Source organism: Larus michahellis, chromosome 5 (genome assembly GCF_964199755.1).
Source record: "Larus michahellis chromosome 5, bLarMic1.1, whole genome shotgun sequence".
Classification (NCBI taxonomy): Eukaryota; Metazoa; Chordata; class Aves; order Charadriiformes; family Laridae; genus Larus; species Larus michahellis.
Genome location: NC_133900.1, coordinates 18,546,596 through 18,567,033, shown reverse-complemented (window position 1 = coordinate 18,567,033; position 20,438 = coordinate 18,546,596). Strand labels below are relative to the sequence as shown.

At 37.5% G+C, this 20,438-nt stretch overlaps 1 long non-coding RNA gene across 16 annotated transcripts in view; it reads left to right on the top strand.

The window, feature by feature from the left end:
• Nucleotides 1–20,207, top strand: part of LOC141743924 (uncharacterized) — a 77,720-nt gene extending 57,513 nt beyond the window's left edge. For 9 of the 16 annotated variants that reach the window (XR_012587254.1, XR_012587256.1, XR_012587264.1 and 6 more), the window contains 9 exons: nt 635–673; nt 1,504–1,645; nt 2,276–2,319; nt 3,954–6,651; nt 7,107–7,253; nt 10,047–10,139; nt 12,767–12,952; nt 13,615–13,671; nt 18,137–20,207. This is a non-coding gene — a long non-coding RNA (uncharacterized LOC141743924). Of the gene's footprint in view, nt 1–390; nt 504–634; nt 674–1,503; nt 1,646–2,275; nt 2,320–3,953; nt 6,652–7,106; nt 7,254–10,046; nt 10,140–12,766; nt 12,953–13,614; nt 13,672–18,136 lie in introns of all 16 variants that reach the window. The other 7 variants (XR_012587258.1, XR_012587259.1, XR_012587266.1 and 4 more) reach the window with 7 other exon arrangements.
• The last annotated feature ends 231 nt before the right edge of the window (nt 20,208–20,438 follow it).

The window sequence follows — 20,438 nt, the reverse complement described above, 5'->3', positions numbered from 1 at the left end:
GTAAAATATAGATTTATTTTTTTTAAAACTCAAAAATAGACAAGTTACAGCTTGCAGGATCAATGCATTGCTGTGAAGAAAACTAAGGGATGAAAAATTGGAGGGCAAGACTGGTGAAAGCAAAAGCGAGATCGTCAGGTAGAGATGTGCTTTTGGAATATTTTAATTACTGAGTGTGTGCTAGTACATAGAGCATCAACAGGGTGTAAAAATAAAATGGTTATTCATAGTTACTTATTTCTGTTGTGCTGCTTTTTCTATTGAACAGAATTTTTAATTAGCTTTGCAGGTTTTGCATGGTTTCTAGTGACTATACAATGCTTCTTTCAAGATATCTAGGTCACTATTTTATACTTACTTTATATTTTATCAACCTTTTTTACGGTAAAGTATCACGGAACATCTTCTACATAAGTACTAGTTTTTCAATTTGAAAGCTTCATGAATCCCAAGCACAGCTGGAACATAAGAAGAACTTTGCGCTACTTTTTGTTAAGAACACTGTAAGTAATATTAAAACTGAATATGTGGTTAGAGTTAAGAACAAACAAGGTCTGCAAGGATTGAGGCTGGTATTTAAAACTTATATTTGAGGTAGGCAGAGTGGCAAGTTAGTGCTTTCTATTCTTTTTAGGTACTCGATGAGTCAAAGATGAACCGCACTAGGTATACGGTAAACAAGATTTAATTATTTTTTTTACCTCAGCAAAGCGTGTCCATAATATTGTATTTCATTTTTACATAGTATGTCTTAGATTATGTTTTTTTGCTGGGTTCAAGAAAAAGATTCAAAGTAAAGGAATATGCCTTAAAGAAATAACTGGATATCCATATCTTTAGAACATGATACTGCAGGAGTTCATTTAAATACAATCGAAAGACACATTGGAGAGTGCAAGAACTGAGCAGGTTCCAAACCCACGTGGTTACCTGGGGTGCCGTTACAGTTCACTGCTGGAGCTGCACCTTTCCCTTCCAGCAAGAAGGCAGCGTAGTTGTGTGTTTCTGCAAAGCTTTAAACTGCCTTTGTGCACCTGGTAACAGTAGTTGGAGTCAAAAAACTTGCACTATCCAGAAAACTTGCAGTGATCCTAAGATACTTAGTGCAAGGGTTGTCTCTTAAGGTCCTGAATATACTGTATGTGATCGATATTTGAACTATATTCCTTTGAGAAGTCAATAATTTCGTTGTACTGAGTCTCATTGCATTTTTATGTTACCTTCTGCCCTTCTAGCGCACAGTGTTGCTACTGGGTTGATTCTGAACTCTCTGTATCTTCCGGTTACTAGTAAATCTGGCAAATTCTTCTTCCTTTTATTAAATAAAAAATTGTAGTTAGAGCAATCTATGATTAATCGCATGTGTGATGTTTAGCTCTTCTGTGTCTTTCAAAACTGGGGGATTTTTATGGAAAATTTTCCCTATTTTGATTTCAACTAAATATATTTTGTTTTGCCACCCAAGAGATGATGACAGCCCATTTAAAATGTTCATTGTTTCAGCGAACTGAGTTAAAACTGCCTTAAATCTTGCCTGAGAGAAGGACCTCTGTGGGCGCACAAACCTGATGCAGAAACCTGAAGAAGAGGAACATGGATGGCGAATTTCCATTGCTTTTACTGTGTATCCCAGACTGATCTTTTGGTACGCATCAAAGTGTCACAGTGAATTAGATGTCGTGATGCCAAGCAACGCGCAGGTTAAATATGGGACTAGAAAAATCAGGCTGTGGTCTACCTTTGCCCGGGTCTCCCATTCCTGGACGAGGTGAGGTTCTCACTCGGTACAGCTGCAAACACGGGGTTTGCTTTCTTGGTCTTCCACTCCCCCCGGCTGCGCCTGGGGCATCGCCGCCCTCCAGGGCACCTCTGGGCCCAGGTGAGTCACTTTTCCTTCAGCTCAGCTCCGCCGCTGGCACAGTGTGACACAGCTCTGTGGTGAGGGGACGGGAGGAGCGGGGGGTCCCACCGGGGGGGGACACACTGAGCATTTCACCTTTATTTCTGTCGCCTGAAAATTTCAGCTTGTTGCAGACCGCCCTGCGCTTTCCTGACTAACAGTTCTCCTGATTTCAAATAAACCAGTGACCAAACAGAAGCAGGTCCTAATTACCTAGATCCCATTTTTTTTCTCTGATAGATTTTAATGAGTATGAATTGTTACTATTGATTTCCATGGGAACAGGAAAGGGCTTGTGTTATCCAATGCATACCAAAAATTCTATGACAGTTACTGGAAGGCAAAAAGACACACTGACTCTCCTTTAAATTGCAGGATGAAAATTGTGTATTAGAACAATTATGCCTCAGGGTGAATGTGTAAGTATAATGATACTGAAACTTGGCTTCTTTTCAAAATATACGGGTCTGTGACAGTTCTGTGTTGAAAAGCTAGTGATTCACATATGTAAAAAATAGAAGCTGAGCAAAAATGTCAAGGTGTGACAGAGGGCAAACCTAAATTACTTCCAATAAGAAAAAAAACCCCAACGTTCGTTTTGAAGAGAATAATTGCTGAGTTTCCTTCTAGGAATATGTTTATAGCATTAAAATATCATTTATGTATTAGACATAATTGTAAGTTAGATGGAATAAATTTTTTAAAAGGTGCAAGTATGCAAAAACAAGCCTCCCACTCTGCACATTTACCACACACGGCAACAGGAGAGTAGGAGTTAATGGTCAGTTTTCTTGCTGGAAGAAAATCACCATGGAGTCCCACGGGGATGTATTCATCAGTGATCTGAAAAAGAGAACGCGCACTGAAGTGACACGGTTTGCTAAGTTATTCAGGGTAATGAAGGCAAGGGTAATGATGAAAAAGATGCAGAAGGTGCTCTCAGGGAATGGGTGGTAAAACAGCAGCTCAAGATCCACGTTGATATATGTGGCGTGGTAAACATAGGAAGAAAACCAATTACAATTTAACATGCATAATGGTAGGTAGTGAATTAAGTCTTACACTGGGAATCTTGTTACTGAGTATTGTAAGAAAAGAGTTTTCATGAAATTCATCTTAAATTTCCTTTGCGGTCAAAATCCCCGAGTATTTTTAGAAAGAAGAGAGTAAAGCAGAGAGCTTTGTGAGCCATTGTACATACACCTCTGCCATGTCACCTCAGTTTGAACACTGGGTGCTGACCCACTCTGCCCTCTCAAAACACTACAGTAAAATGTGATGCTGTAGGGACAGCACAGTAAAACAAGATACAAAGGAAGGTGACCGGGATAAGGAAAGGCTGGGACAGATTCTGGGCAAGCATTTGGGAAAATTCAGCCATGAAAAATGGGGCAAAGGAGGTGGGAATAAAGTATATACTCAATAAATTGCCTGCACTCCTGTGCTCTTCCAGGGATATCTAGAATTGACCAGTCACACCCACACTGGTTTGTAGACCACACTAAATGCTTCCTTTTTAGCTTATGCCAGTATCGCTGTATTTAGGAAAAGTACGTACCTGCATACTACGCTGTTGAAACATTCTGTTTCTTTTCATAAGGGAAAATGGCCTTTTTATTTGCACAAACATGATCTTTAGATACACTTGCAGAGCTGCTACTGAAGTTACTGGCTGACCTCCAAATTCCAGAGAGATAATAAACAACTGGGCACTGGACTGAGTAACAAAGGAATTCATATAAATCCGTAAATCATGAGTAAATAGCTCAGCCCCCCTTTGGGCCTCAAATCTTGCATCTCGGGCAGTCAGTCATCTATAATAGTTATATTTACTACTTCTACTGTTATCCAATTTACAAATGAACTATACCACTCTGTCACATCCATTTATTTCCTATTTAATTCCTTTCCTTTGGCATTTTCAAACCATTCTGTTCTTTTATTATAGTTCAGTCTAGGAAAAACTGAAGAAAAGAGAGTAAATTACAAATTATTTTTTTTTTACTCTATCTCCATTTTTAAGTGTCTTTTTATCTTTTTTCCCCCCCACCAGATTACTAATACCAGCTGTTACATTTTGTGGAAAATGTGTTTTAAAACAACATGGAATGTGTGCAAGCCGTGGGAATACATGGGTGTGTCTGCTGTCAGGCTTAAAGTGAGCATACTCTTTATCGCCAGTCAAAGAAAGGTTCAATTATGAAGGGCCAAGATTGATTTTCAGGCCTGGCCGAAATGGTGCTGGTTCAGAAATGCACAGCACTGCTTTGCTTTTCAGCGCGCCTGGTTTGAGGAATGTCTGAAGTAGGTGTGGTAAAAACTAGCCTAAAAAGATAAGCTGAGCTTGTGTTGGCAGTTATTGCTTTTGAAAATCTCTCTCGAAGTCCACGTCAGTATTTTGTTTTGCCATAATGAAGATTTTGTTCAATGTATTGTGCTTATATCTCATGCAATTAACACTGTATTACTTTTTGCTTTTGATTGCATGGGATAATTTCTAAAGGGACACCGTGCTTTGTACTTACGGGTAACCCTTAGGTAATATTTTATTAAACCATCGTACCTGTTTACTGCAAAACAGAGTGTTAGAGTTAATATTACACTTTGTGACCGGATGGTTATGGTTCGTACAGCGGTGATCTGGCCAGAAATTCTGTTCTGCTCCAGCAGAAAATGAGATCTGGGGGAGTTCGCTGTTCTCTGATCTTTTCCACGTATGAAAGGAGTATTTAAAAGTATAATGTCTTCCATGGTCTTATTTCATCAATTTGAGGGGAAAAATAATAACAGCATTAAATGAATTCCTATGCAGAAAATTGCCTAAGGACTCAGGCCCCAAATGGTTTAATTTCAATATAAAATGAGAAATAGCTGCTTTTCACCTATCACAGCAATTTTTCCCTTCAGCTTTTCAATTCTGCCTCTGCATGTTGTGTAGCTTCAAATGTAGTGATATTCTGAGCATGAAAACAAGCTCTCACAGATATTTTGAATCCAAATTTTTATGAATACTCCACTGAAGTTGCCTATTTACACACCAGCCTTTTTCGAGCTTTGCGTTCAAGTCAGCCACTCTCAATTGAGCAAGTGGGGAAATCGGTGTTGATTCATAGTAGATCTATTAATATTGCTTTTATTCAGCTACATTGCCTGCTTAAGCGTACATTTATTAGCATGAAACCTTCGAATGAATAAGATATTATTCAGCTGAGCGGTAGGGGTGGGACACCTAAGAAGCATAGGTGTGTAAAAATACAGGTGCTTGTGTCGCTATTAATTAATAAACCCAGTATAACCCAATCTGACTATTTCTTAAAAAAATCTTCTGCAACATCTTAAAGCCAGGTCAGGAACACTAGGAACTTCTTCCACTTGCAATGAAAAACTTCTAAACCAGCCACATTAGATGTTCTAGCAAGCCTGGTTTGAGCTGCAGGTCCTCAGTGGTTTTGGTTTTCCTTGAAAAAGTTTTAAAAAGTCAAAATAGGAAGAATTTAGTCTACTTCATATTGATAAATCACTGCATTATGAACCTTTGCTTTATTTATCAGGATTTGCTACCTCTTTAGCTCACACTTTATTCTCCAGTCTTCTTTTTAATCATTTGTAGTTTGAATCCTACTTAGTATGAAATAATTGCGTGTTATGCCAAAAAGCACTTTGAAGCACTCTCCCAATCACGTATAATTTCCCATATATTTTTTTTTAAAGCTTCTGCATATTCAAACCAGCTGTTTCCAACTCGATATGATATTTAGCAATACAGGCTTTATTAAGTATTCCAATTTAATTCCAGGCTAGCTACTAGAAGGATCCTGGATTTATTTTCCTTTTAAGTCTTCCTTCGGAAACAGCCTTCATGCTCTTCTGACTTTGCAGATAAGAATAGGCCAAGTCGTTATAATCTGGTAGCAAATATTCAAGACCAAGGACATACGTAAAATATAACACAACAGGCCCCTCTCCTGTAAGCACAGGATCAGCTACAACTACTACAGCTTGGATAGATTCCAAGGATCATGTATTACTTAAAATAAACAGCTGCCCTTACGCAGCACAACTGACCCACCGACAAAAATAACATCCGCACGATGCCAGAACTTGAACTCTGGAAGCATCACACATGAGGTGAAATGGTACTGCTTTATTTTTGATTCCAAAGTTGCATGCTCTTTTAAATAAGATTAAAACATGACATTCAAAGCATAAGGGCTAAATAATTTCAACCAATGTGCAGTTACTAAGAACTAGAGAATATTACCTTCCAATCTTGCATGAGAAAGCAAGGAGAGTCCTTTCAGAATAGCAGAAAAAAGTATTTGTATACTCAAAGGGGACCCGTGTGCTTCCCCAGCTGATGAAAGGGAGATGAAGGTCACTGCTTATGCAAGGTGTTGACTCTCGAAGACAATACCGGTAGCTTATTACGAGTGAAAAACATTCTGATTTGACCAAGGTCATGCAGAACAGCTCATTTTGTTTTTTCCAGAAAAAAAGATTTTACTTATTATGCTACATATCACATGATTTAGATCTTTTCAACTTTGTGCCAAGCGTGCTGATGATCTTTAAGGTCCCTTCCAACCCAAACCATTCTATGTTTCTTAGGCTGTATTTTCTACTGCAGTACACTTATTTGTAGAAATTTCTTTAAGAAAGAAATGTCCTTGTCTTTTTCACAGCAGGATCATCTTCACTGAAAAAAAGCCCTTGGACGTATTAAAGACGACTTTCTTCTCCGTAAGACTAAGGTAAACATTCCACTCCTCTGCTTTCACATCGTTAATAATAATTGGTTAGGGGGAATACATGAAGAACTTTATTTTGTAGTTCTGTAGCTCTTGGATTATGCTTTGTGGAGTCCCAAATGCCTAATGACCTCTTCTTTTTCGTCAACAGACTGAGTTTGCGTACGTTGTATTGGTTCATGAGCTTACATAAATTGCACTGCATTGTGGAACGACACGAGAGCATGCTTTTTTAGGAACTCTGAAATAACAGAAGCAAATGTGGACCTTTAACCGTAGAGCAAACACTTAAACAAAGAAACTATGCAGTCTTCAGTTTACTGAGTCAGCACTACGTGAATTCTAGTTTCTTGTTTCTTATACAAGTCTTTAACTTACTTCTGTGTTATGTGTGTAGCTCATCAACCTAAATTACGGTAAGATGTGGTTAGAACTCATTTGCTCATCCCTACACACAGATTTGCCAAATGTGAGGACCAGCCAATGCCAAATCAGTGTCGTGTCTGTGGTAAGAAGTGGCGACGGTAGGAACCGGGTGTGAAATCATGGCATTCGTCCAAGCTATGCCTGAGGATGCCACCCGACTTTCCACACCCTGCTTTGAGGTAGGCACAAAGGGTCCCCTCCATGAGCAACTTCAGACCATCTCTCCAGAGATTATTGTATGTTGTTGTCACTCTTCTCTGCACGGTGGCAGCACCAGCACTGTTGCAGAGCTTGTGCTGGAAGAGTGGCCACGGGGGTCTCCTGGTTCCCGCTTCTCCTTCACTCCAGCTTCCCAGATGACTGAAATCCCTGAGGACACTGCTGACTCCTGGTAATTGTCACCTTTGCATTATGAACAAAGAGTTGCGACTTTGATGATAACGATATTTTCTTTGGGATCTCATTAAAGACCGTGTAAGCTGGGGGTTAGCCCGAAATAAGATCCCAAACATATTATCTGTGGTGAAAATCACCTTATTTTCTTGAGTTTTTCCTGTGCTGGAATGCTTTTCGTATCATAACTGAAACTTTGTCACAGATTCCTTTTACAAGACGTTTAACAATAACATAAGCTTCAGCTGAGCCCTTTTATGGCAGATATAAGGTGTTATACATAATCTTCTTAGGAGCTTTGCATGCACTGCCTTATACAGGCAGAATAATAATAAAGTTACGTTGACTTGCTCGCCAAGAAAGAAAAAGTTACTGCAGCAAATTAAATATTCTCCTAAACAAGCATTTAATTAACAAAACAAGATACAGTAGTTATTGTTGGTCAATTAGAGATGTAATAATTACTCCTGATTAGCTGACGAGAACAGGATAAGTAGGCACTTACCATAAAAAACTAAAGTGCAAGTAAAAGCAACTAAAGCATATATTATGTTGAAACAAGTAAGTGGTAACTGAAGTACACCATCAAGTCTTGTGTTCATCCTTTCAAGTACACATTAATTTTTTTTTTAAAAGTCAGTATAGAATGGTAATGTAGAGCTATTATTATAATATGTGTTACATGTAATCAGTATATATAAAACTGTAATACTATGTTCTTAGTATAGAATAGGAAAGAGCCTCTCTCTCACTCTTCACTTTCAGTTGCCCCAATTTCTGTAAAAACAAGAAAAAATTGGGCTTCCAGATTGTGTCAGATTCTTCTCAGAGAGAAATTCAGGCTCAAATGGGGATATATTTTCTAAAGAATTTTATTTTTAAAATTCATTAGAACTGGGGAAACAACTTACAAAAATTACCATATTCAAGAATGTCTGTCCTTATTCTGTTCATAAATTATTTCCAAACAGACTGAAATTAAGGAATTCATTCTTACTCAAAATTACTCAAAAATAGATTGTGCAAAGATAGACTAGCTGTTCGCTAGCTCTTTTTATAACACTTACCTAAATCATATTCCATTGTTCCTTACTTTGATTAGATCACTAAAATATTTATAAATCTGTACAAGGATAATCAAAGACTTTCTAGTGCTGAGTTCTTGAGGCTATCACTGAGACGCAGAGACTAACAAATCCATCCATTAATGAAAAATAAATTTGATTAGCAAATATTTAATCACATGTCATTGACAGTAACTTAACCTCTCCCTTTTGACAGGAAAGGGTGCCTCTATTAGGCACAAAGTAATTTTTATAATATTTCAAATAATTTAAAGGGAGACACTGACTCTGGACTGCACTGCAGTATATTATTTTTTTTTGTCGCTCAGCTGCTGTAAAGAGATTACAAAATAAACTCCATCTGCTCCAAGGGATAGCTTTAAAGCATGTTCAGAAGCGAATAAGTACTTTACACTTCTTCTAAGGCTTGGTTTCCAGGGATCAGATTAGGGGTGAAAGTGCTCATAGCCAGAGCGCTTTTATAGCGTTGGGGTCACGGTGCAGCCTACGCACAGGAGGTTTTTAGCAGCCGTACAACTTAGATGAGGAGCATGGACCCTTCCCAGGGACAGATTTCTCCCACTGAAGAAGGGTGCCACCTGCGTTTCTTTGAAGGCATTAAACGTCCTTATCTGTATAACCACTGCTCCCCGCCCCTCTTGCTGCTGTGCTGGGACCCATCTTTCCACAGTTTAGTCCTGAACTGCACAGGGGAACCGATGCCTTAAAAAAAAATACCAAAAAGTGGTGGTCTGCTTTTTGGTTGTGGGGTTGGTTTTTTTTTGGTGTGTTTCCCCCCCCGCCTCCAGGGGGGATCACTTACCACCTTTAAACCAAGTATTTCTTTATTCTCTGCCATAATGTCTAAAATTAAAATATTTAAAAATAACAGATGTGTGTATTAGATTTCTGTTTTTAGAACAAGTTATGTACTTTTTAGAAGTAATCATATTTCCACTGTCATACATGTTAAGATAGACATGCAAAAATATTTTCTAACCGTAGCCAAGTCGTCTTTTTAAATGAGGTTCAGATCATTTTCTTATTTAATTATTCTTAGTTTAATTGAAATGTTCAGTATAATTATGTAGATCAAATAATGACCGTGAACCTGTGAAGTGATGGATTCTGAATCCTAACATCAGGTCCATCTATTGTTTTACTATTTTCCATTTATCACGGGCAACTTAAGAGGGAAGCCATCGATTATACAGCTCTTCCAGTTCTCCAAGTCCTCTAAAGATGCTCATCCCTTTTTCCTTTCTGAAGCTGCAACTTAAGAGCCAATGTTCAATTTATGCAGTTGTTGTAGTCCCACCATGGGAATACAGAGCACCACAAGTTCTTTATAATGATTATCATTTCATTGGTATGGAAAATGATGCGTTTAGACCTCATTGATTAGATACTGTCCTTATTTATCACCTTCTTTAAGTAATTGTACTGAAAGGCTCCGGGGAAGTTAAGCTAGTGAAAGGTCACTATTGGGTGCAACTAATTTTATTTTCCTACCAGGAAACGAAAGGCTCCTGCTTTTTCCTGATGGTGGTAGGATGCAAAAAAAATAATTCCATTATACGTTCGTTACCTGCGTAACAATCACCTTGGGTAAATATGCACAAATTATTTTTTCTTTTTCTCTTTTTTTTTTTTTTAACTTAAGCATCTTTAGTCCTTAAATTCATAGGAGTCCAAAGTACAGACTCAAACGTCTGACTCTTTGTAGAGTGTTATTTTGCAGCACTTGGTTACATCTTGGCAAGAAATGTTACAATGCCAGCTTATTTTCCATTGTTTTTTTAACTTTATTTCTTAATCATGTCTAGACCACAAATTTGATGAAAGCAGAAATGTGAAATGGGCAACTATGAATGGAGAGTTTAGGTCTACAGTCTGCTGCACTCTAGGACTGGACAGAAGTCAGGAATCCCTTCAATGATTGCTTCATGTTACGGGCAGTAAAATCTTACCCTGGGAATTTGGAAGCTCAAGAGAATAATATGATCTCAGAATATGTTCTTTAGCATGGTTTAGAAAATGAAACCATTTGTATTTGTTATGTAGATTGGCTCCAGCTGGTTTTCCCCATAAACTGCATTTTGAACATGAGAACCAGAAGGTTGCTGAACCTTCCAGTATCCCTGTTTCTTTATTGCATCTTTTGAAATTGTTTTCAGAAATACCTGTGGTGCAGTTTTTGCTAATTAATTTTTTAACCTTAGAGATATAGATTATCTTGCCTACAGATCCATTCAGTTTTAATTCCAAATAAAAGGTATGCATACAAATGTTTGTAGAAGTGAAGTGCAGTTATTTCAACAGACTTGGAGACAACTCTTAAAAATATGGAACACCCTTTTACTGCAGAAGTCAGTGGATCCAATAGTGACTTACACCGGCGCTGCTTAATCCCCCTCACAACAAAGGCACTTTCAGCACAACTGCTCTGCAGCAAAAGTATCTTTGGCAAAAGTTTGATGGCATAGAACTTTCATAACTCTTAAAAAAGAAAAACCTTTCTCCATAAAGCCGATAGGGCTACCTGGACAATCTCAATCTGCTGTTGGCGACTAAAATGAGTAGGATCAACTTTTGTGTTTCTCTGGCCTTTAATTGTTGGATCAGCCGGCATTGAGCATCGCCAGAATCCAAGGTCACTTTCTCGCTGCGCTTTTCATCTGAGCAAACTTGGCTACGATGGGCAAGAGCCTGGACCAATATATACTGATATGAGAAATCAATCCTTAATTCAGCAATAATAGCTAATTAAACATTGGTCATTTAAATAGATAGTCAGAAGGAACATTTTCCTAATTAATGTCCTGGCAAGAAAACTCTCTCAAGGAATGCCAGATTTATGTATTTTGAATGCGTGTTATATGTATGTAATTTGTTAATGTGACTCTGGAGAAACTTGACATCAGAAACTGTAGAAAAGTGGTCTGTGCTTTAAAATGTTTAGCCTAATGGAAGTTGGAGCGCTTAAAAAAACAGATGGGAGAAAACTGAAGGGAAACCATGAAGAAAAGTACATTCAATTTCTAAGGTTCCAGCACTTTAGAAATACTGGAACACACATTGAAATCTTCATAGTTTTAAAATCATATCCAACAATCCCAATATAACTGCTTGTTGAAACCCAAATTTAAGTTAACCTTATATTTACTAAAAAGCAAAGAAAACCAACCCTAACGTTTATATATTACCATGGCCGTAGAAAGGTTAGTACGTCAGAAGAGAGACACTAAGTCTAATGATCTTCTAAGTGTTATAAAGCACAGTCATTTTGCATTTTTTGATTAATTCAATAAGTGTATTACTATGTAAGCAATTTTCTTGACATAAATCCAATATTTTCTTGTGTAACCTGGATTTTCCACAGTGAAGGTGTCCAAACCATAGAGCGTATCTAGTGCAATGGCAGGATATAACGGTATTTGAGTATTCATTATCATCAATATTATTATTACTATTAGCAGTAGATTAAAAACCCCATATGCTCAATTTCTGTCATTATTGATAGCTATCAAATAAATAACAGCAAGGGTCTGCTGTGTTGGTTTTTTTTTTAACATTGCCTGTTCTTTAACTCTGTCTTCCTGAAAAAAATGTATGGATGTACTGCAGCAGTCTGGTCATTCATATAAAATTGGAAGCAACTTTCTTTCCAAATTCAGAGTTATGACACAAAAATAAATTCTGCTTGTGTGCTCTTCCACAGGAAGGTGGACGTTTTGGCTAATGTTGCTGTTATTCTGTGATTCCCAAAGGATTTTTCTTTAGAAGTCGGGCTTTTGGAGTGATAGTTAGCCATGACAGCTACAGAGTGTTCTTGGATAACTCAGGTTTTTGTAGGAAGACCTGTCAGAAGCCAGACAGGCTGAAGTATTTCACAAGCTGTCCATGTTTAGTAGAGAATTCGGGTAGTAGTCATAAAATTTATAGTTGAGAAAAGCAACCTGCTGCATAGTCTCGTGTTATTTTAGTTTTAGTTCACAGAAGAAAGACATTATTTTCAGTTGTATTTTGAAGAGATCAGAAACCAATAAAAAAAGACAACAACATCTTTTTATACATTATAAATTCCCTTTTTTGTTTTTTTTGAGGGGGATAGAAGAGGGAGAATGTGTGACTCCTTTGTGCACTTACGGATATTGAGCACCACTGTAGCTCTTTCAGGTACCACGCTGGACGAAACTGCGCTGAGACAGAGACATAGAATATGTTTTTTTCAGCAGGAACGATGAAGCCATGTCTCATCTGGTACGTGACTCAAAGCAACTTCAACCCTGAAGTCAGATTCCCCTCCAGAGTTGAATGAGGTTGCTCAGCGCCTGGCCCAGTTGCAATCTCGGATGCGTGTTCCAGCCTCTGTACACAACTCAATGGCCTTCCACCTCATCAGCAACCGGTCTGCACAGGTGCGTGGGGATACTGCCGCATCCCAGGCGCAAGGCTCTGTGTTTTCCTTTGTTGAGCTTCATGAGGTTTTTCCATCTTGTCAAGTTCCCTTTGAATGGCAGCTTTACCCTGCAGCTTCTCAGCCTTTCTCCTGATTTAAATAATTTTATATTTCACCTTTTATTTAAAGTCTTCATAGAATATTTTGTGAAGAAGGGTATCCTAAGAAGTATTCAGGAAACAAGGAAACTGTAGCACGGAGATGCAGCATGAAATGTCCAAGGTGACTGAACTTTGGTGATTGTACTGTGCAGTCAAAATGGAAATGAATAATAGTTTTTATATGTCTTTTCTGGTCAAAAAATGTACTAAAAATCAGTATGTAAAGTCTGAACTTACGGCTTTTAGGCAAAAACTCCATTCAAATACCATTGTAGAACAGTCAATGACAAAAATGTGATAGCGAGGTAAAAGAAACGCAGAACACAGATCTGGAATGGAAACCTGGGGAGGAACATCATGACCGAGTCACAAACTGTGTATTTATTACCTTCTTAGATATTATTCTCTTAGTGACTTATTAATATGTAACGTGTGTATGTCAGTATCAGTAGAGATTCCACAAATAAAAACTTTTAGATAATAGAAAATATTTTTAAATGTAGCTCCTTTTTTCTTTTAGGTGCCTGAGTTTGAGTGCCTGAACTGCAGCAACTTCAAAGGAGCTGATTTTCAGTGGGTGAGTTGGCAGGTTTTTTTCTGTATATCAGACCTTTTGACACTTCCCCTTAGGCCAAGTAAAGCAAACAAAATTTATTAATAAAAATCTAACTTTGTATTTAGTCAAGTACATATATTTATCAACATAACTCTACTTCTACATAGACCTATGAGAAAGTCCGTTCTTTTTAGATTTGCTTTTTAATGCAACTGTAAAGTCTTCTATTTAGATCCTCTTTCACACAGGAATATTGGAAAGTTTACTTATAATCCAGTTAAACACCAATTAAAAAACAGTAATTAACAAGCAACAGTAATAACAGGCTAATAATGAACTAGTTATATTCGTGATGAAAAAATGAGAAGAGCAATGCCGCCAATTTGAGTACCGGATATTGAATAACTTTAGATAAAATCCTCCAGTGACAGGTTTGAAAGAAATGCACTGAACACTTAAACCTACAATTTAAGGTGAAAACCACAGCAATCAAAATTGTCATTAAGTGTAACTTTTATGGAACCTGAAGTTCTCTTTTATTCTCTATAGACTCATATATAAATAAATTCTGCAAATCTGTACTGATGAGAGAAGGTGATGTACTATGTTCTATAGTTAAAGCGCTTATGCAAATACATGTTACACCTAGGAGACATGATACTGCTGCAGTACTTGCAATATATCACACTAACGCATATGGACATACACAAAACGTAGGATAAATGAGTCATTGAAACATAAAAATGGTGCTAGCTGTAAATGATGCATTAGTGTGCTCTTCAAACATAAGAATGTGTGGATTCATCAACATTAAAGGGAGAAGGGAGCATTACATAATTTAGCTTGAACTCTTCTTTACCAAAGGTGTTACATTTCACCTACTGCCAGGTATCCTGCCCAAAGGAACAGAGAATCTCTATTTTCATCTGTCTCATAGTTAATCATTTTCACTGCTTACAAATGTATATGTACGTGAGTATATCCTTATAGTCTCCAACAAGCCAGTCTGAAGTCATTAGATCAAAATCATCTCAGCTAGTTCAGCCGTATGAGGCAATCATACTTTTGTTTGTGTGGTACGCTGGTGTTCAATGCACCTTTCTCCAAGAGATAAAAAAGAACCTTTCAGAATTCAGTATTTTCCTGTTCCTCACATGTAATTCTACAATCAGGTTTTCCCCAATGCTTCTTCTGGAAAGACAAAGAGACTGAGATCTTTTTTCCTAACTATAAAAAATTTGTTTAGTAATTGTGACTTCTCATTTTCATAGTTTCATAATTTTCATAATGGCTCCCGTCCGTTATTTCTGAGTTTAGAAGACAGTAAAATAGCTTTATTTTAATGTAATTTTTCCATACCTAAGTTTGTTTATCCAATATAATCCCCACGATAGACTTCTGTCCTTGGAAACCACAGCTCTGTCCCCTGTGCTGTAGGTAGGACTCAGATTTCTTTCCATTAGATGAAAACCATTGCACTTTCTTCTTTTAAAGCTCATTTTGCTGGAATGAGCCCATCAAGGTTTGAAGGGATTTTTAAGGAAGACACAAATGCTTTCTACTAATACTCCAAACCCAGAGAGCAGCAAAACGGAAGCTGTGCAGGTCTGCTCAATAAGCTAATGAACGCTGCTGAGAGTTCAAACACACTTGTTAGGCTGACTACATCTGCACGCCTTTGGAATCAGAGCTAGCGGGTGTCTGGCTGCCTCAGAGCAGAGCCAAACCCAACAGAAGTCAAATAAATCTAACTGTTGTAATCCAGATCATTCCAGATAAATGCGAGGCCTGATTATAATTATCTACCACTCAACCAATCTTTGCATCAGCCACAAACTTTATCAGCAGTGATTTTGTGCTTACTTCCAAATCATTGCTCAAAATATTGAGCAGAATGTATCCTAGAGTCCTGTAGCGGAGGCCTGTATCACTCCACTACAGACAGCACCATATGTTTAAAGTGCTTGACTCAAATTACTTAAGAAACATGCACCTATAGATGTATACAGGTTAGAAGCATATATACGTATATATGGTTGGAAGCATTCTCTAATAGCAAGAGATGCTCCTAGACAACTAATTATAATTCACCTATAATTTAGACAAATCACATCTAGTAACCGTATACAAAGCTTACCAAAAGCGTGCCACAGGTTTTATCATTAAAAGGCTGTGAAAACAGCTTGCCACACGTGGGAGTCGCACAGGACAAAGAGACACACTCATACTACAGAGTTAAAATTCTTGTCCTGAAAGTAAGGAAGTCTGCATACCTGGTTATTTAAAACTAGTAGCCTGGATTCTGGCATCCATGTGAAAGTCTGAAATGGACAACATGAGTGATTTTATATTCTTTAGGATCACTCCAATTTATAAGTCTCGAGCAACGACTGGATCCTTAGAAGACTGCCGAAATACCATGTACTCTGGTCACTCCTCCCCCCTCCCCCTGGACAGTCTTTTCTTTGAGATAATTAAAATACTTGTTTATCACTCAGGTCTTCAATTATGCAGTGAGTATCCCCAGCTGGCCACTTAATCCAGTTTTGGGTTTGTTTTCACCAGTAGTACAGCATAAAAGTACCTTTTATGCAGCTGTATCTTGACTATACTTTTCAGAAAATCAATTAAGTATTATTTGCTAATTTCATTACTACTGTCTAACTGATGACTTCACAGTTTTTACAGTGTATTAAGAATATGCACCAAAATCAAATCTCTGCATAAAAAAAAAGTACTGGTCCAAAATGCAGCTGGAAGAGTAATAGGAAATAATGGCTGTTTTGTTTATTTTTGGCTCTAGACATTTCTGGCTTTAAATATCTATCTAAGAACTGTCTTTTGTCTTCAGATGTAGCACCAATAGAGAAATATGGAGTGTTCCAAGGGTAGCTCCTCCGACTTAAGTTTTCTTGCACCGGTTTAAATTTTCAATGGCAGTGCCTAGAGGACGTGGAGGGATAAGAATATCATTAGCTCAGTAAATCAGATCACATTAGAGTGACCCGGCTGTCCTAATTTTAAAGGTTATTTTAATTTTATGTAAATCTGTAGCTGCCATTCAGAAAAAAATCTGCATAATATGCCTTGCATTTTAGTTTTACTTGTCATCCACTTTTGTACATGAACATGAGTTAACTTATTTTTTTGCGTCTTCTGGTACACCAGTGTCTTCTCAAGTGAAACTTGAAGAACTTAATTAAAACTGAAGAGGCTTGTCTCTCCCCTCCTTATGAGACGCAAACTTGTAACTTTCCATTCTTTCTTCTTTTTCTTCACCAAACAATTTTCAGAATTATGTGCAGCTAGAACAGAAAAAGCTGACTGCTTCTTATCTACGGGAAGAATAATCTGAACCAAGGAAAATATTCAAATGCTTAGGCTAGACTCTGACCCCAATACTCCTCATATTAGTGAAGGGTTATTCACCTTATTAAAATTAATCCCATGTTCATGTCACTACCTGCCCCAGAAGGCATTTCTTTATTTTAATATTTATTATATTTCATATTCTGTACTTTTAATTAAATTTTATCTTTAATAAATCCCTTTTTGCTTTGTTTCACCCCCTTCTGTGATTCACTAGAGAAGGTGCATGATAGGGACTCTAATTTCCTGATTGGTTAAGCCTACTTCCAGAACAAATCTCTAAAACGGAATGACCACATTTTATATGCTACCCGAAAGTCAAAGAGAAGAGAATCAACGTAAGAAAATGCTCCCTCCTCAACACCAGCAGATGATATCCTCTGTTTGTACTTCCAAGTTATTTTTTACTGTTTAAGGTTGGCACTGGCCCTGGCTGAAAAAAATACCAGAACACGTTCTTTGAAAATCACCTACCAGTCCTTTCCCTGTTTGGTAAAATAACTATTTTTCATGGGAAGACATGAACATATGCAAAAGAAGCATATGCTTTTTTGTTTTAAACAGAGGACAAGAATTTAAGGAGGCACGAATTTTCACAGATATTGCCACATGGTAGCATGTATGAAATTCATTACATCCAGCCTCAGCTGTGTAAGAACTAGACATCTCCTCTCAGTGGGTCCCCCCAGCCTTCTAATCAATGCATAGAGGGTACAAAAGGGTAATAAAATAAGGCTGGAAGCCTCTATAAGACAGTTTACCTTTTGTAAAACTCTGACTACCTTCAGTAATGCTAAATATCCAAAATATTTTCCATATAATAGAATTATTTCAGTTAGTTCTGAAGTATTTCAATAATATGGATTTTAATCGTTACTGGATTTTAAATGTCCTGAGTATCTCGTTTATTTTCACATCACGCTCTTAAATTGTTAAACCTTCCTGTCCTTTCACACCTTTGTTTTGACTAGGAACATGGTGATAATGAAGTCCTCACAACAGCAGCATCACGTTAATCTTTTATCTGTTGCTGTTGATTCTGGACTTTACCATTTTATAGTCCTTTTTAGTTTAACTCTCACAATGACTTTGTTCATTGTTCTCGTTTTATGTTCAGCAAGACTCGTCAGGAGATGAAAAAAACCTTGAAGCGTCAGAAACATCACAGAGACTGTCAATTAATATCTCCTTAATAAAGAAAACAACAACAAAATGAACAAACAAACAAGGAAAATAGGCTAAGTGGAAAGGTGTTAATTGAGGAAGATCTGAAAGGCTTGAAAGAGATGAACATAAAGTATTAAGAACGAGTGAGTTTCTCCTGTGAATTCATCTGCTTGGAGGTTTGAGGAATTGGTCCTGCGCAGCTGGGATGCTGGGAAACAACATGAAGAATGCGGGCACAAGCAAAATCGGCAGAACTGGGAAAGAGAGCAGATGGACAGTCGGGATTCTGGGTTAGTGTAGATGGAACAGTCACTCAGTTGAAAACTTCTCCTTTTCAGATATTGTTGGAAAAAAATATGGCAGTCATTTCTACTAGCTGAACACCAAGCCAGTGACCTGAAGTGAAGAAAAAAATAATCAACATTCAAGACTCCTGCTTTTCTTGAAGGGTTTGGTGTGAGGGATGTACAGCACATCTCAGGTTCTTGGAACCCACTCTCCCATATTGGTCACTAAAAATTTTACATTGTTCCCTTGACCTAGCTATCTTAAATGACAAAATGGATGAACAAAATCTGAAGACTAATTTAGTTTGCATTTTTTTTGGTTAGGGTTTTTTTGGTTTGGTTTGGGTTTGGTTTTTTTTTTGAGAATGACCAGGAGAGTTGGGAAAATTGGAAAAGGAGGAGGGAGGAAAAAAAAAAGAGGGAGAGACAGAATCCTTCACATGTAAGTCACATCTATTTAAAATCCAGTTAGGACAACCAGTGATAAAAATGAATTGCTGTGTGGTGACTTTCAAGAAACGATTTGTCCGACGGAGATTACAGGTGAAAGAAAAATAGTCAAACTAGACCTGTGACTGCTGCATTACTGGCCCTTGTAGAGTGTCCTAATTAATTAAAGGAATTCATTTTGTTAAGGAACTTGTTTCACACTGTTGTGTAGGTCTAGCTATGATTAAGTAATAAAACGTATCAACAAAATATGATGGTAATGTTGATGCGTTATGTTTAAGAGAAATTTTAGTTTCAGTCTCCTGTATGATTGCCATTATTAGCATAATCATCTAGTATTGTCTGTTATTTTTCCTCTTAGTTTCACTAAAGCAGAAAAAGTGTAATGATCTTGGGATATTAGTATTTTTAAAGCTTTTTTTTTTTTAGTCTTAAAGATTTTTATAAGATGGAAAAGACTAGCTGAAATTGGCATGGGGAAAAAAAAAAGCATGATTTATTTTTATTTAGAGCTGGCCTCTTGGGCTGGGTATGGGCATTTCAGCTGAATGGAGAAAATCTTGCAGTTCCAGTCTCGTGCTTTCTCTGTCTTTGCGTATTTTAATTTCTATTGCTGTCAGGTTAAAGCATTTTATCAAAAGTGAATTGCCTGAACTAAAAAAATAAAAACAAAAACAAAACCAACAGCAAAACCTAGACCTTCTTCATTAACCATAGTGGATAAGGTGTACAGTATTTTTTGCCCAAGACCAATTTATTCTGTGAACCATGCGTGCAAGCTATCAAAAGCTGTAAATTAGTGGTCACCTCAGGCATTAGAAATAAGAGCTTTTTACAGGAGCTCCCATTGAGTCAGTCTTTTTCATCTTTGCTAATTAACACTTTTTTACCATTGCCTTATAATAAATAATTGAAACTATCATGTAGGACATGATTCAGAAAAGAGAGAGCAAAAACTTTAAACTAGATCATTTTCAAAGAAATCTTTCTCTGATTGGCTTCTTCAGTAAAACCCCGAATAATTAGAAAATAAACTGTTTTCTGGCTTTAAAAAGTCTTTGAAACTCTCCGCTACCTGAACAACTTTAATTTATGTGCATATAGAAAGTCTTACTGGTGCTGAAAACCTAACATTTCATTCCCTGAAAAATCCAGGTAAGCCATAAAATACTTGACAGCAGGCCAAGGACGACAGCAGTGTACTCTGTGCTATGGACGAATGCTGCACTATCACAAGATCTTCTAAAACGAGGAAGCAACTTTTAGTTTAAAAAGCAGAGAGTTAATCTTAAAGCTTTTGGATTGCGTGTTTTTGAGCCTGACTATAGGATTTCCAGCTAACTAGAACTTCTTCAGAGTGTGTGAACATGGTCTCCCAGTAATCTCTTAGGCTCCTGTCAGCTCCCATCCTGTGTTCAGGCGCAGCATCCTGTAGTGCCGTTAGCACAGTGCCGTTAGCATGTCGGTAGCTTAAGATCTAGGCAACAAGCAGAACGCCCAGGACACCACACAAGC